Here is a 17,217-nt window from a genome sequence, read left to right as displayed (position 1 = left end):
GAAGGGACTACAGGAAAACAAGCAAACTAATGCACTGACGGAAGAGCTGTGAATTGGTCCAGATATTCCAGAGAACACTTTGGAACTATGCCCCAACAATCAATAAGCTGAGCATGTGCTTTGAACCAGGGATACGTAAGGCCTATAAGCCCAAAGAGATCAAAGAAACAGGCAAAGGCCTACAACGGCAGCTCTGTCCAGAGCAGCAAACACTAGAAGCCAACAAGGCATCCTCCCCCTGGGAAGTGTTACACAAATACGCAAACAAATGTTCCAGAAAACGACTGCACCGTAAGAAACGGTGAAATGGGCAGTTTCAGAGAAATCTGTAAAAACTCGAATTTACCGCTACAGAAGCAAATAAGGACTAAGAGGACAATTTACACAGTAACAACATTACTTTAAAAAAAACAGCTTCCCAAGACTTGAGAACTCTGATGAATGCAATTCAAAAGAAATAAATGTGAAGCATGTTATTCACCTCCTGCCTAAAGAGGTGAAGGCTCAAAATACAGAATGCGACATGTTTCTGGTCATGGCCAACAAGACAATCTGCTTTCCTTGACTACAAATATTTGCCATGATGATTTTTTTGGTTGCTGTTTAGGAGAGAAAATAAACGCTTGCTAATTGAACAAAAAACTGAGACGAACAGAGGAAGGGACAGACAGGGAGAAGCAACGGACAGCTTTGTGAATGCAGCACTGGAATTCTAGGGAGAGGTCAGAGATCTGACAGTCATCTGTGTACAGATAAAAAACATCGATATGAGAATGGATGAAAATTCAGAGAAAGAAAGAAGAGTGGAAACTTCTCTTACAGGGCAGGAGGATGGGGCAGGAGATGAAGAAATAGTCAAAAAAGGTGCGAGCAAAAGCAGAAGAAGGAAGTGCTACCGAAACATCAGGAATAGAAAGCATCAAGACGGAACAGGTAAAGAACCAATCAGTCAAAATGCAAGAGGGAGGGAAAAGATGAGGACTGCAGGGGGGAACCTTAAGACAGAAGTTTCAATGGAGAGGTGGGAATACAAACAGGCTATAGCAGGAGCCACTGCAGACTTCTCTTCTTGCTATTTAGTAATGAAAGGAAGAAAGAAGAGACAAGAGAACAGCTTGAGGGACTGCAGGATGGGAGACTGAACAGGACAAAGGAAAGAGAGTGATGGCACAACGGAATGAGATAAGAGAAGACGTGGGACACAACGAACCAAGGCCACACACAAAGGACTGAGCTTCAGCTAAAGCTAAAGAAGAATAAATCCTTGGGCATGGAGAAGTGAAAACATGAATAAGGACAGAGAAGCGAGGAGTAGGATCATGCCATGAGATTATAGATCATAGCATTACTTCAAATCGATGGGGATGCAGAGGTCATCTAGTCCAAACACCCTCGTTTTACAGATGAGGAAACAGAGGTCTGTAAGCATTAAATTACTTGTCAAAGCCGTTAAATAGCTAGTAAGTAGATCAGGTCCTCTTCACTGTACTATGTCGCCAGTTGGTCAAACAGGTTTTTAAAGTGGTTTACTGTGTATCAGGCACTCTAAGTTCTGTGAATAAAAATAAAGGCAAAAATGTCTTCTCTGCTCTCAAGGAGCTCATTATAATGAGGGAGAGAATAAGAAAATAATTATGCACATACAAGATATACACAAGATAGAAGGTAATCTCCGAGGGAAGGCTGAATCTTGAAGGAAGTCAGCAGCAAGGAGGCGATGGTAAGGAAGGAAGGCACTGCAGGTGTGGGGGAGAGCAGTACAAAAGCACAGGGATTGGTGTATACACAAGGTAGGGCAGTATAAATAGATCATAAGAGTAAAGAACAAAATGTAGTAGAAGACTGGAAAGGTAAGAAAACATCAGACTCTGAAATGCTGTAAGCACCAGAGATTTTTTATTTGAACCTACAAGTCAAATGGGGGTCACTGAAGTTTAATGAGGGAGGAGGGGGATAACATCATGAGATCAGCACCTTATGAAATCACTGGCAGCTGAGTGGAGGATGAAATGGAATGGGGAAAAGACTTCAAGTAGGGAAACCACCTGGAGGGCTATTCCAATAATCTAGGAAAGAAAATGTGGTGAAGGTCTGTAGGCACTAGGTGAGTTAACAAAGGACACGTTATAAGGACATGTTATAAAGGCAGCAACAACACACTTTGCCAACAGACTGGATACACGGAGTGCAAGTAAAGAACTGAGAACAATACCGAGGATATTGTACAAGCCTGCCCTCCAGAGTAAAAGGGCAATTGAGAAGAAGTATGGATTAGGGGCCTTGGTGGGGGAGGGGTGCAATCTCCTGAATTTAAATGAATTTAAAAAAAGATGAGGTTATTTCTTGAGAGGGGAAAGAAAGATTGGAATTGAAGGCTTAAGGGGAAATGAGAAGTTTTAGAAGAGTCACTGCAGTCCAAGTCATGATCAATATGGGATGGATAAAAGGCCTGTTACTCAGCAGCAAGGGTCCAATACAGACTAAACAGAACACACATTCAGGGAATGCAGTCCATAAGTCCGGATGCTTTCTTCCCGAAGGTTTCACTTACTAGAGAACAGGAACAGAAGAGGCAAAAAAACGGAAGGAGAGCTAAGCATTGATGGGGAAGAAACGGTGGAAGAGCTAAGGGCCTATCAGCTCAAGGCTTGTTGAACTGGCTGACAATTTAATCAAGCTGGCCCAAAGAAGAAAGTCGGACCAGAATAACATGGATGACATGGGAGAATGAGAAAGAATGGAGGGATCAAAAATCAGAATATTTTAGTTAGGATCTAAGAAATCATCTACCACATGGAAGCTAACGTCTCCATGAGACAAGGAATATTAAAACAAAGTCAAAAGACTGAAAAAAAGAAGAAAATGTAAGGTATCGAATGGCCAAAAAAAAATGACTTGAAAAGCAGATCCAGGACAGAGAATTTGAGAAGTCACTGGACTAAGGAGAAAACATGCTACTTACCTCTTGAGAGGCAACAAAATGAGATGATTTTTTCTGATGCGGCCAATATGGAAATTTGTTTTGATTAACTATATGTAATTTTCCCTTTAGACCTCAAGCAGGGGGAAAGAGTTGGTGTGGAAGGGTGAGAAGGCAGATTTCTGCTTGTTGAAATATATATCTGTGTATGTGTGTGTGTAATTTTTTTAAAACAAATTATTAGACTTCCTGAAAACCATGACCAAAAAAAGAAACAAAAAATGTTTCAAGAAAATCTATAAAAGAAACTATCCAAATTTCTTAGAACCATAGGACAAAATAAAAGTAGAAAGAATCCACCCATCACCTCCTGAAAAAAACCCAAAGGAAAACTCTCAGGAACATTATAGCCAAAACTTAGAGCTCTCACATAAAAGAAAAAATAATGCAAGCATGCAGAAAAGAGGAATTTGAGTCACCACTCAAAAGAAATGGAAAGTTTGGAAATATGATATTCCAAAAGGCTTATAAACAAGAATAACTTACTAGAAAAACTATCATTCTATAGTGAGAAAAACGAACTTTTAATAAAAGAGGACTTCCAAGCAATCCTAATGAAAAGACCAAACATTCCTTTGAAATTCAAACACAAGAGTTAAGAGAAACATAAAAAGAGAAACATGAACAAATAATTATAACTTCCCAATGACAAAACAAAAATGCTTACAATCTAAGATGAGGAGATAAAATAAGTAAACCCTGAGAACTCTATCACCATTGGGTTTTATAGAAGAATTCTAATGAAACATTATTTCTATTATAGCTTGATGATTTTAAAAGAATGGAAAAGAAAGAGAAAGAGGAATATAGTAAGGGAGGAAAGGGAGAGAAAAGTTAAGCAAAATCATCTCACATAATCCCGGTGCACAAGTAGAAATCTACAGAAATAAAGAGGAAACGGTGAATCTAACTCTCATCTCAACTGGTCAGAGGGAAGAATGCACACACATACATCCATAATTGGGTATAGAAATATACATTACTCAAGGGGGAAATAGGAGGGAAGGGGAGAAAGGGAGGAGGAATTAGAGGGAGAATGGATATTGGCAGGAATTATTCCTAAGAAAAAGGAGAGGGAAAGGAAAGGGAACAAGCATCTATTAAGGACCCACTACATATCCCAAGCACTACATTAAGGGCTTGACAAATATTAGCTCATTTGATAAACAAACTCTAGGGATATAAAAAATATATATATTCATAGTTCTTTTTGTGGTGGCCCCCAAGGGTGGGCCCATGAATTAGGGAAGGATTCAACAAGTTATGAAATATAAATGCGATGGTGACACTGTGATATCACATATAAATCTGACAGTGTCCTATGGTGCTACAAGAAATTATGAAGAGATGATTTCAGAGATGATGGAATATACTACTCACCTCCTTACAGAGAGATAAAAGCACAGACATGAACGATGCAGACGTGTGTTTTATTTGACTGTAAGTGTGTGTAAGAGGGCTTCTCTTTTTTTTTTATTTTTTATTTTTTATTTTTTTTTATTTTTATTTTTTTAACGTTTAACAATCACTGCCATACAATTGCGATTTTATCCCTCCCCACCCCCCCTCACTACCTCCCTCCCTCCCCACGACTGCATACAATTCTGTATAGATTCTACATATACTTTCCTATTGAGTATATTTTCACTATAGTCATGCTATGTAGTCAGACTAAGATAAATGAAAGAATCCGTATAACAAATCAGAACATGATACACAAACAGATACACATACACAAACATGATCTGCTACATTATGTGAGTGACTTCCATATTTCTCTCTCTGAGTGTGGAAGGCATTTTGCCTTGAGGTCCACCATTGGGATTTTTTTTTTTTTTCAGAAGTTCTTGTGTTATTACAAAAATCTAAGTCTACCAGAAAAAACTCTCACACACTGTGGTTGTTGCTGTGCATAAAGTTCTCCTGGTTCTGCTCCTTTCACTCAGCATCAGGTTATATAAGTCCTTCCAGGCCTCTCTGAAGTCTTCTTGTTCATCATTTCTTATGGCACAATAGTACTCCATTACATTCATATACCATAATTTATTCAGCCATTCCCCAATTGATAAGAGGGCTTCTCTTGTTCTCTCTTCTTCAACTTTGGGGGTAAAAGAGAAAGCAGATTTTTGCTTACTGATTTTTGTAAAAGGGATAGTTTCAGGTATGATGAGTCTAAAATGGGACCAGTCCAGTGGGTAACAGTAGAGTGAAGGTAAAGTGGACCACGAATTCCAGGAACCATAAAATGTTAAAAGAATCAGCAATTTCGATATTGAAGCCCCCCAAGGAAATAGGAGAGAAAAAAAGACTAAGCATCAAAGCCACTGAAAAAGGTAGAAAAATGACCTATGTGCTGGCAGGTAACAGCTGTTGGAAGAAGCATGGCAGAACGAGAATCTGGAGGCAGGAATGAGAAGCAAGGACTATGCCAGGTTTTCCAGGCTCATGTGAGATGTGAGGAATAGGAAAGAGGAGCTAGAATTGAAGTGTGCTGCCAAAAATGTGGACTCGTCAGGGAAAAGCTAGATTTTAGTTAATGGCTAAAAGAATCAGAATGAAGGGGAGACAGTGTCATCTGTTTTTCTTTCTTCTGATGACTGGTATCCCTATCTCACCCAGGCCTGATTCCCATACTGACACATTCTGTTTTTCTGACTTAGCCCAGTTTGCCCCTCTGAGGGCTCATCATAATGGTGCCAGACTTCGTGTGAACAACTGACTCGGAGCTCCTAAATTCTAGTGCTCCATCAGCTTCTACGTCTCCCTAAAGGCAGAGGTTACAGCCTCCTCCAAAACCACCCAATCATGTAATTTCAAGAGTATGGTGAGCTCTCCAGTGAGGAAACTCCTGCCAGCAATACAAAACTGCAATGGGTCATCCACTTTTCGTTTTAGAGCACTGCCTGAGGCACCAAGAGGCTAACTGACTTGCCTGAAGTCACACAGCCAGTATGTGTCAGAGGTTAAAATGCAGATTTTGCTCATTCATTTGGTCAGTTCTTTGTCCATTACCAACTCACTGCCACTCAAAGGCTACACTGCAGAGAAAAGGAATATGAAGACGGGCAGGAGTAAATAAGGATGAGAGCATGGTAGGGAGAAGCAGCAGAAAGGGTGACCCAAACAGACCACAACGACCCACAGACAGTAATGATGACAGTCAGCATTCTGTAGGGCATGTGTATGATCAAATTAGGGGATTGGAAAATGGAGAGGTAAACTGCAGAAACAAAAAAAAAGGGGAAAAGGAACAGAGGATTTCCTCAGCTGGGCAGAGGAAAGAAGAATACATCAAAAAATTGGGGGGTATTAAAAAACATATCAATAAAAATACACTTTTTCAAGAAAAGAAAATCTCCCATTTAGAACATTGATGACTAACATGTGCTTCTCTAATCTAGTCTACAGGTTCTGTTGTCACCAAGCAAGAACAGGTTCTGTGTCCTGTTCAGTCTGCCTCATTTCTACAAGCAGAATGAGAGTCTGAACGTATGGGTGAAGTTCTCCCAGATTTGTTTTCTGGAGTCAATACGATATTTCCTCATTCCTGAAGATTTTATAGCACAAAGGTTCCATTTATTATTCAATGAGACTCAACAAACACTTACTAAGCACATGTTATGAGCAAGGCACTGCCTTAGGCACCAGGTGAATAGTCCCTGTTCTCAAAAAATATAAAGAAGTGTTTTGTATTGAACATACAGCTCCAGGAGTCCAGGGTTTCTTTTCAGTCCTCCTCAGTATCGTTTTTTCTACTTTCGACCTCTTGACATTAGTTTAAACTCTTTTATTCCTGCTAGAAATTTATCTCTTTAATAAAATAAAGCAGCAGCACAAATGAAAAGCGATTATTTTGCTTACATGATCTCGACAGTGAGGGCCCAAAGTGGTGGGCTGCCTTGTGCCACAATGCTGCTGCTTTAGGGCCACGTGGCGCACCTCAACCCTAACGTAGCACAAAGTTGTAAACCTGGACAGCAACCTTAGGAAATGCATTGTAAAATAAAAATATCTTCAAAAACCTGCTCAACTCCAGTAGACATATGACTAGAAGTGACTTCCTGGCCTCCTTCTGATGTATTCAACAAGTTCCAACAAGAAGCTGCAGTCCAGCGGACTCCCAAATATTTAGAGTGCTACGGTCAGGGTCCAGGCCATAACAAAGTGCAGCATCATCAAGCGTTCACCTGACCACAGAAAGCATTTTCACACCAAGGGATGGGAAATCTTTTCATCACATATGTGTGTGTATCTATACTTCAGGTGTTCATTCTGACAGGTCACTGCTAATTTTAACTACTGCAAACATAAAATGTTTAAAGGCAGAGAAATCTGTGTTAAAACTTGGTTCTAAAAGCAGACTGTCAGGGCGAGCCAAGATGGCGGAGTAGAAGGATGGACCTGTTCTAGCTCTACCCCCATAGCCCATGTTAAACAAATTCTAGAGCAGCAGAAGCCACAAAATGACACAGTGAAAGAGATTTCCAGCCCAAGACAGCCTGGAAGGCCAACAGGAAACATCTATCGCACTGGGCTAGGAGCAGAGCGCAGCCCAGTCCAGCCCTGGTCACGCTGAATGGCACAAACAGAACAGAAAAAGGTTTCAGGCATAGAATCACGGGCAGCAGCTGCGGTTCCCAGATTTCTCAACCCACAAACACCAAAAACAGCTTCAAAGGTCACGTGGGTGAGAGGGGAGTGGCTTCTGGCCCCAGGGCTGTGGCAGCCGCCACAGCAGCCATGGCTACAGTGTTCATTTTTGGAGCCCTTGGCCTAAAGACCCTGGGGGAATTGAGCAGCCAATGTGGGTCTCAGTCCTGAGTAGCAGTCCTAGGGTAAGAAGGAGTGCCGGCTTGGTGGAGCTGGTGGAGGCTCTGGGGAGGGAATCCTACTCACAGATCCTGGGCAGAAAAGCTTGTGGTTGCTCCCAGACCACAGCACAGGCCAGAAGAGGAGTAAACTCCTCTCCCTTGATTGTGCCACCTTGGAGGAACTGAGAACTTAAAGGTCCCTCCTCTTGACAAAGGATTCAAAAGTCAAGTAACTGGCTGGGAAAATGTCCCAAAAAGGGGAAAAAAATAAGACTACAGAAGGTTACTTTCTTGGTGAAAAGTTATTTTCTTCTATCCTTTCAGATGAAGAAGATCTAAGCATACTATCAGAGGAAGACATAAAAGTCAAGGCTTTTGCATGCAAAACCTCCAAAATAAATACACAATGGTCTCAGGCCATGGAAGAGCTCAAAAAGGATTTTGAAAATCAAGTAGGAGACGTGGAAGAAAAACTGGGAAGAGAAATAAAAGTGATACAAGAAAATCATGAAAAACAAATCAACAGCTTACTGAAGGAGACCTAAAAAAATGCTGAAAGAAATAACACCTTTAAAAATAGACTAACCCAAATGGCAAAAGAGGTTCAAAAAGCCAATGAGGAGAAGAATACCTTAAAAAGCAGAATTGGTCAAATGGAAAAGGAAGTCCAAAAGCTCACTGAAGAAAATAGTTCTTTAAAAATTAGAATGGAGAAGATGGAAGCTAATGACTTTATAACAAATCAAGAAATTATAAAACAAAACCAAAAGGATGAAAAAAAATAGAAAACAATGTGAAATATGTGATTGGAAAAAACAACTGACCTGGAAAACAGATCCAAGAGAGATAATTTTAAAATTATTGGTCTGCCTGAAAACCATGATCAAAAAAAGAGCCTTGACATCATCCTTCAAGAAATTATCAAAGAAAACTGCCCTGGTATTCTAAAACCAGAAAGTAAAACAGAAATGGAAAAAATTCATTGATCACCTCTTGAAAGAGACCCCAAAAGGAAAACTCCTAGGAATATTGTAGCCAAGTTCCAGAGTTCCCAGGTCAAGGAAAAAATATTACAAGCAGCCAGAAAGAAACGATTCAAGTATTGTGGAAATGCAATCAGGAGAACACAGGATTTAGCAGCTTCTACACTAAGGGACTGGAGAGCTTGGAATATGATATTACAGAGGACTAAAACCAAGAATCACCTACACAGCAAAACTGAGTGCAATACTTCAGGGAAAAAATGGAATTTCAATGAAATAAAGGACTTCCAAGCATTGTATTCTAGTTGAAAAGACCAGAGCTGAATAGAAAATCTGACTTTCAAATACAAGAATCCAAAGAAACAGGAAAATGTAAACAAGAAAGAGAAGCCATAAGGAACTCATTGAAGTTGAACTGTTTACGTTCCTACATGGAAAGATGATATTTGTAATTCATGAGATCTTTTTCAGTACTAGAGCAGTTAGAGAAAATATACATATATACACACACATCCATACACACACACATAGAGGGCGCAGGGTGAGTTGAACATGAAGGAATACCTAAAAAATAAAATTTACTGCCTCCTTACTAGGAGTAAGAGAAAGAGAAAGCTAGAATATAGTAAATCATCTCACAAAAAAGAGGCAAGAAAGAGCTTTTACAATGGAGGGGAAGAGGGCAGAGATGAAAGGGAATAAGTGAGCCTTACTCTCATGGAATTTGGCTTAAGGAGGGAATAACACACTCAGTTGGGTACAGAAATCTAATCTATTTTACACTGCAAGAAGGAGAAGGAGATAGGAGAGGGAAGATAATAGAAGGGACAGCAAATTGAGGAAAAGGACAATCGGAAGCATTGTGGGGGGACAAGTCAAGGGAAAGAATGGAAGAAATGGAGAGCAGGAAGACAGAGGGTAATGTAGTTAGTCTTTTGCAACATAACTATTATGGAAGTATTTTGCATGGCTACACATGTATGACCTATATTGAATTGCTTACTTTCTCAATGAGGGTGGGTGGGGAGGGAGGAAGGAAGAGAATATGGAACTCAAAGCTTTAAAAATGAGTATTAAATATCATTTTTGCATGCAACTGGTAAATAAGATGTACAGACACTGGGGTATAGAAATCATTTTTGCCCTACAGAGAAATAGAGGGGAGGGAGACAGAAGAAGTGGGGGGTGATAGAAGAAAGGACAGACTAAAGGAAGGGGTGGATGGCGTACATGCTATCCTGGGGTGGGGGTTGAGGAGACATGGGGAGAAAATTTGGAATTCAAATTTTTGTGGAAGTGAATGTTGAAAACTGAATATAGGTGTGTGTGTATGAAAATATATATATTTTAAAGGCAGAAGTGACACCTATTGTGGTGGCAGCAGCAATGGGAAATACTGGGAGTGCTTGATTCCCAGAGACACTAAGTAGATTAAACATCTAGTCAGAAAGATATTACAAGAGATTACTTGTTTATTACTATTACTGGGTAGAAGACCAGAAACCATTTGCAAACTCTACTGCCCATTTTCCAATTCTGGGTTGCAGTTCCAAAGGAAGAGAGGGGTGTTTGTGGTCCCAGGAGAGCAGGGGCCATACCTGGGTGTGGAGTTGTGGTCACAAGCAAGGAGTGCTTTATATGGGTAAGGACCAGAACACAGACCAGGAGAGCAGTGATCAGACCTCTCCCTACATTGCACCACTTTGGAAGCACCAAAAACTCACAGTCCCCCAGAACTAGCTGTGAAATAGCAGGACATAAAAGCCTGAACCTCAGAACAGTCACATACATACACACACGCATGCACGCAGGCACACACACGCACGCACGCACACACACACCACAAACCACACACCACCATCACCACCCATCAGCAGAGGTAAGCAGAGCCCAACTCTAACATAAAATGTAAAGTTGAGAAACAGACTGGGAAAATGAAAAATAAAAAAGGAACCCAACCAATAAAAAGTTACTATAGTGACAGAGAAAATCAAAACACAAATTCATGAGACAATGAATTGGAAAAAAAAAAAAAACTAAATGTAAAGCCTCAAAGAAAAAACTGCAGATTGGACACAAACCCAACAAGAATTCCTAGAGAACTAAAGGGATTTAAAAATGAGAAAAAAATGATTTTGAAAATCAAATAATGATAAAGAAAACTTGGGGAAAAGAAATGGGAGTAATACAAGAAAATTATGAAAAGAGAATTAACAGCTTGATATAGGAGGCTCAAAAATTTTTGAAGAAAATATCTCTTTAAAATTCAAAATTGGCCAAACAGTAAAACAGGCACAAAAAACTACTGAAGAAAACCTCTTAAAAATCTCAATTGGCCAAATGGCAAAAGAAGAACAAAACCTCACTGAAGAAAATAATTTCTTAAAAATCAGAACTGGTGAAGTAAAAGCTAATGCCTCTACGAGATATAAGAAAAAATAAAACAAAATCAAAAGAACATATCAAACATCTCATAGGAAAAAGACTAACCCGGAAAATAGATCATGGAGAGATAATTTTAAAATCATTGGACTATCTGAAAGTCATGATCAAAAAAAGAGCCTAGACCTCACATATCAAGAAATTATAAAGGAAAACAGCCAAGATACCTTATAACTAAAGAACACCTCCTAAAAGAGATCACAAAATGAAAATGCCCAGGAACATCACAGCCAAATTTTAAAGCTTCTAGGGTCAAGGAGAAAATACAGAAAGCAGCAGGGAAGAAAAAGAATTTAAACACCACAGAGAGGATAACAAGACTTAGGGAGCAGAGGGTTTAGAATATGGTATTCCAGAAGGCAAAGGAGCTAGGATAAATATAAAAAAAGAACCAAAAACTACCTGGCAAAACTGAGCATTATCACACAATGAAAGGTGGAAAGGGAAGAGAGGAACAGACTTGAATGAAACAGAGGATTGCATTCCTGATGAAAACAATTAGAGCTGGAGAGAAAATTTGATAAAACAAAAGTTTCAAGAGAAATATAAAAAGGTAAACATGAGCGAGAAATTCTAAGGAATTTAACAAGGTTAAATGGTTTACATTACCGAAAATGAAGGGGACACATCTAGAGCCTAAGACAACTAAGGGAGTTTAGGAGCCTACTTAAACTGAAGGCTAAGTGTGAATCTAATATGTTGGGATGGTCTCAAAAGAAAAATGGATGGGTGAGAAAGAAAGATGTGCTGGGAAAAGAAGGAAGGGAAAGGAAGAATAAGGAGCATTATCTCACAAGAGTCATGCAAGGGGACAGAATGGGAAGAATAACTAGAGAGACACAAACAAGACTTGAACCTCACTCTCATCTGAACTGGTTCAAAGAGGGAAGAACAGAAGCAAGAAGAGGGTGAAAGGGTGAAGACAGAAAAGCATAAAGACAAGAGGATGGAGGGAAATAAACAGTAATCAATCCTGACTGTGAACGTGCATGAGATGAGTTTATGCACAAAACAGAAGCAAAGGGCAAAATGGCTTAGGAACCAGAATTCAATATGAGTTGTTTGGGAGAGACACACTTGTAACAGAAAGACACAAAGCTAAAATAAGAGGCTGGAGCAGAATCTATGATACTTCAACTAAAGTAAAAAAGGCTGGAGCAGTAGCCATGACCTCAAAGCAAAAGGAAAATTACACCTCATTAAAATACATACTAATCAGGGAAATGCTGCTGTTGTTATGTTCATCCTTCGTTGCTGAAGAAGACCATGCTATCATAGAAATGATGACATGACTTGCACCTGACTTTATTTTGAGTGAGGGAGGGCTGTGCAGGTCACCAGCCTCACTTCTCCTCCAGAGCCATCTGAATCTAGTGACCAGATATTCATCAGGATGACTGGAGATGACCCAGGATGCATTGGGAGACTTTGTACCTGAATAGACCTTGGCCTAAAGGGGCCAAGGTCTCCCATTGCATCCTGGGCCAATCAAGGAAACTATATTTTGCTAAAAGGTAGCATAGAAAATGAAATCAATATTAAACGTATAAACACCAAATGGCACAGCATTCAAATTCTTAAAACTGAAATTAAATGAAACACAAGAGGAAACACAGTAAAACTATACTAGTGAGGGACCTCACTTTACTCTTCTCAGACCTGGATAAATCTAACCACAAAATAAATAAGAAGGAAATTAGGGAGATAAATATAATTTTAGAAAAATTAGGTGGGAAAGACTGGATCAGAATAAAAAGGAGTATACCATTTTCATAGTTCTACATGGCACCACGAAAACTGACCACGTATTAGGGCATAAAAACTTCATTAACAAATATAGGAAAACAAATATTCAATGCACCCCATTTCAGAACATCAATCATGCAATAAAAAATGCATTCAATAAAGGGTCTTTGAAGTCAAATTAAAAGTTGGAAACTAAATTATCTAACCTTAAAGAATGAATAGATCAAAGAACAAATCCAGAAACAATCAATAATTTAATTAAAGATAATGGTAACAATAAGACAATATACCAAAATTTCTGGGATGCAGCCAAAGCACTATTTAAGAGAAAATTTATATCTCTAAGTGCTTAAATCAATAAAAGAGAGAAAAAGGAAATCAGTGAAGTGGATATGCTACTAAAAAAACAAATTAAAAATATTTAATTAAACAACAAAATAGAAATCGTGAAAATCAAAGAAGAAATTAATAAAACTGCAAGTTTAAAAAACTAAACTACTAAATAAAATGAAATGGACTAGATATGCAAGTAGAAGACTAGAAAAAGAACAAATTAAAAATCCACAAAATAGAAATCCTGAAAAATCAAAGGAGATTAATAAAATTTAATGTAAAACAGCAACAACAAAACACTGAAATAAGTCACTGGTGAATCTGGTTTCTTTTCAGTAGCAAAAATGAAAAGGATGAATGTGTAACCAATTAAGATGAAATTAAAGTAACTGACTACATCAGTAACAAACGCAACAAAAATCAAATGACTGTGATTATATCAGCAGATGCAAAAAACTCAACAAAATACAACACTCATTCCTATTAAAAACACTGGAAAACACAGAAATAAATAAAACTTTTCTTAAAATGACAAGTAATATTTTTCTAAACTCAAGAGCAAACATTATCTGTAATGAGAATAAAATACAAGCCTTTTCAAGAAGATAAGGGGTGAAACAGGGATGTCCATTATCACATTATTCAATACTGTGCTAGAAATGCTAGCTATAAAAATAAGACAAGAAAAAGAAATTGCAGGAATAAGAATAGTCAATGAAGAAATAAAACTATTTCTTTTTGCAGATAATGGTATACTTAACTTGAGAGAATCTACTAAAAAACAAATTGAAACAATTCACAAATCTAGCAAAGTTGCAGGATATAAAATACATGCAGCATTTCTATATATTACTAGCAAAACCAAGCAGGAAAAGATAAAAAGAAAAATTCTATTTAAAATAACCACAAGAAACATAAAATACTTGGGCTTCTGGCTGCCAAGAACTCCCAGGAATTTTAGGAGCACCATTACAAAACACTTTCCACACAAATACAAACAGATCTAACTAACTGGAAAAATGTTAAATGCATGGGTAGGCCAAGCCAATATAATAAAAATGATAAATCTACCTAAATTAATTATCCAGTACCTTACCAATCAAAAAAAATTATCTGATAGAGCCAGAAAAAAACGGTAACAAAATTCATCTAGAAGAACAAAACATCAATTATCAAGGGAATCAATGAACAAAATGTTAAGGAAGGCAGCCCAGTAGCACCGGCTTTCAAACTCAACTGCAAAGTGGTAGTCATGGAAACAATCTGGTACTGGCTAAGAAACAGAGTGGTGGTTGAGTGCAACAGATAGGTACACAATGCGTAGTAGGAAACGACCATTGTAATGTAGTGTTCGATAAACCCAAAGATCCGCTAACTGACAAAAATTGCTGAGAAAACTGGAAAGCAGTTTGGCAGAAACTAGATATAGCTTTTCACAATGTGAGAATACATCTCACGATGTGTACCAAGATAAGGCCAAAATGGGTACATGGTTTAGACATAAATGGTGACATCATGAGCAAATTAGGTGAGCATGGAAAATTTTTACCTATCAGATCCATGAATAAGGAAAGAATTTATGACCAAACAACAGATTGAAAGGGCTGCAGAAAGTAAAACAGATCATTTTTTTATATAAAATTAAAACAGTTTTGCACAAAGAAAACAAATGCAGTCAAGATTAGAAGGAAAGCAAAGAAACTGGGGAGGAAAAATCACAAATTTTTCCTGATAAAAGCCTCATCTCTCAAACATAGAGGGAACAGAGTCAAATTTTAAAAAATAAGAGCCATTTCCCAACCGAAAAATGGTCCAAGGATATGAACAGGCAGTTTTCTAAAGAAATAAAAGCTATCTATAGTAATATTAAAAAATGCTCTAAATCAATCTTGACTAGAGAAATGTAAATTAAAACCTTCTAAGGTACCCCGTAGGGGCAGGCAGCTGTACATAAGAGTATTGGGCCTACAAACAGGAAGACCTGAGTTCAAATCCAACCTCAGATACTAAGTATGGGCAGACGACTTAATTCATCAGCTTCCTCACCTGTAAAATGAGCTAAAGAAGGAAATGGCAAATGCCTTCAGTATCTTTGCCAAGAAAACCCCAAATGCAGTCACGAAAAATCAGACATGACTAAAAGGACTAAACAACAATAAACCATTCTTTCCAAGTTCATTTTCTTGAATGGCCATCCCACTTCTTCATGGAATAGAACATACTCTGAGCTGTCAAATTAAGAATATAACAGTAATGAAGATGTAAATTAAATCAAAGAAAATGGATCTATTCCATTTCACATCTAACTGTCACTCCTCCAGTGTTACTAACATTATTTCAATGATCAGCCTTAGCTGGGTCTCAGGCCAGACTTCGTGCAGATATGTTTTTCTCTCCACCCTTCACTGTTCACTGTTCTGTGAGACTGCTACACATAATCTTCGCTCATTCTCCTCATAACATTTCGCCAATAAGCACACTCTCTAAAAGGATCCACTAGCCAAGCAAATAAAATCCTTGCTGGCTATGGCAATTTCTGGGCTATTTAGGTCTCCTTGTTATAGTGATTGCTTTCATCAGTTAAACTTCTCCAAGACATGGTAAATAAGCAGTCAACATACTTACTTTTGCCTCTATCTTATAATAAATAGGCTGAGTAAAAGCTGTTGTAATAGCACAAAATACTGTCATCTCACCTTTATTCTTTTTTTCTAACTCCATGTTAAATTTAACCTCTAAAACTGATCATAAATTGTTACCAGCTTCTGATCGAGCTACATACAGACAGCAGATTCTGAAATAATAAACATTTCCAATCAGCTACGATGTGCTCAACTTCATATTTTTATGTAATGCTGTTCAGTGTTTAACATGTGCAGGTGAAAAGAACATCTATAACTAAGGAGAAATTACTAATTTGCCAAAGCATAAATATATTATGAAAGTGTTTTAAATGCCTTGATTAGAAGCTATTACTATAGGAATACAATGTATTCTTAATTTAAAAGTCATCAAATTTTCATCCCAAATATTATGGAGTAAAAGAAGCATTTCAACCTTAAACTTTCATGAATTTATGTGGGATATGTACAATTTAAGTTAGGAAAAAAAGTTTTCAGACTTCTCTAAAAATAATTTGAATGTAAGGATTTTTTTCCCAGAATTTTCCCAGATAATTGTTATCTGTTAGTTACTTTAGTTTGTTTGATTTGCGTTTACAAAAACAACAACAAAATATTTTTCACCTTTAATTAACACACAACATCCACAAGAGTAGACGAAAAAAAAAAATCCTAAGTAGGTAAGCCTACTTCTTTCTGAAACAATGTGGACTTTGACATGAGTCATTTCTTTTGTTTTTTAAACAAATAACCGCAATTTTTATTTGGATGCCATGTTCACAATGTTACAATTCTGAGGATAAATCTTTTCTTTAAAAGCTATGATTCCATAATAAAAAACCAAAGAATAAGTGATACTTTCACAAGAAAAATTTTTTAAACAAAATAAAAGGAGTATAGGACCCAAAATCCTGCAATTTACACCATTTCTCCTCAGGTTTGAGTTTTCCTCAAGAGGCACATGCTGGACTATTCATTTGGATCACCGGGTCACAGATTTAGTGCTGGAAGGAACCTTACAAGTAATTCAGTCTCAGATTTCATGGTCTCAGGACCCCTCACATGTTCAAAAATTTCTGAGGACTCTCCCTAAAGAGCTTTTGTTTATATCGGTCATATCCACCAGTCTTTACCATATTAGAAATGAAAACATCTTAGTATTACTATGAAAATAAGGATCTCAGGGATCTCTCGGACCACACTTTAAGAATTCATGATTTAGTTCACACCCCACCCCAAATACTACAAATGAGAAAACTAAGACTCAAAATAGTTAAGGTCACATAAATAGTAAGCAGCAG

At 37.9% G+C, this 17,217-nt stretch overlaps 1 protein-coding gene across 11 annotated transcripts in view; it reads right to left on the bottom strand.

Annotated features, from left to right (window-relative positions):
* The window catches only part of LOC140513764 (TP53-binding protein 1-like), a 131,189-nt gene that overhangs the window by 61,746 nt on the left and 52,226 nt on the right, over positions 1 to 17,217 (bottom strand). The gene's annotated exons all lie outside the window — the stretch shown is intronic.

The sequence above is a fragment of the Notamacropus eugenii genome, chromosome 7 (genome assembly GCF_028372415.1).
Source record: "Notamacropus eugenii isolate mMacEug1 chromosome 7, mMacEug1.pri_v2, whole genome shotgun sequence".
In the NCBI taxonomy this organism is placed as follows: Eukaryota; Metazoa; Chordata; class Mammalia; order Diprotodontia; family Macropodidae; genus Notamacropus; species Notamacropus eugenii.
Note: the sequence above shows the minus strand (reverse complement) of the source record. Positions and strands in the feature narration are given on the sequence as shown.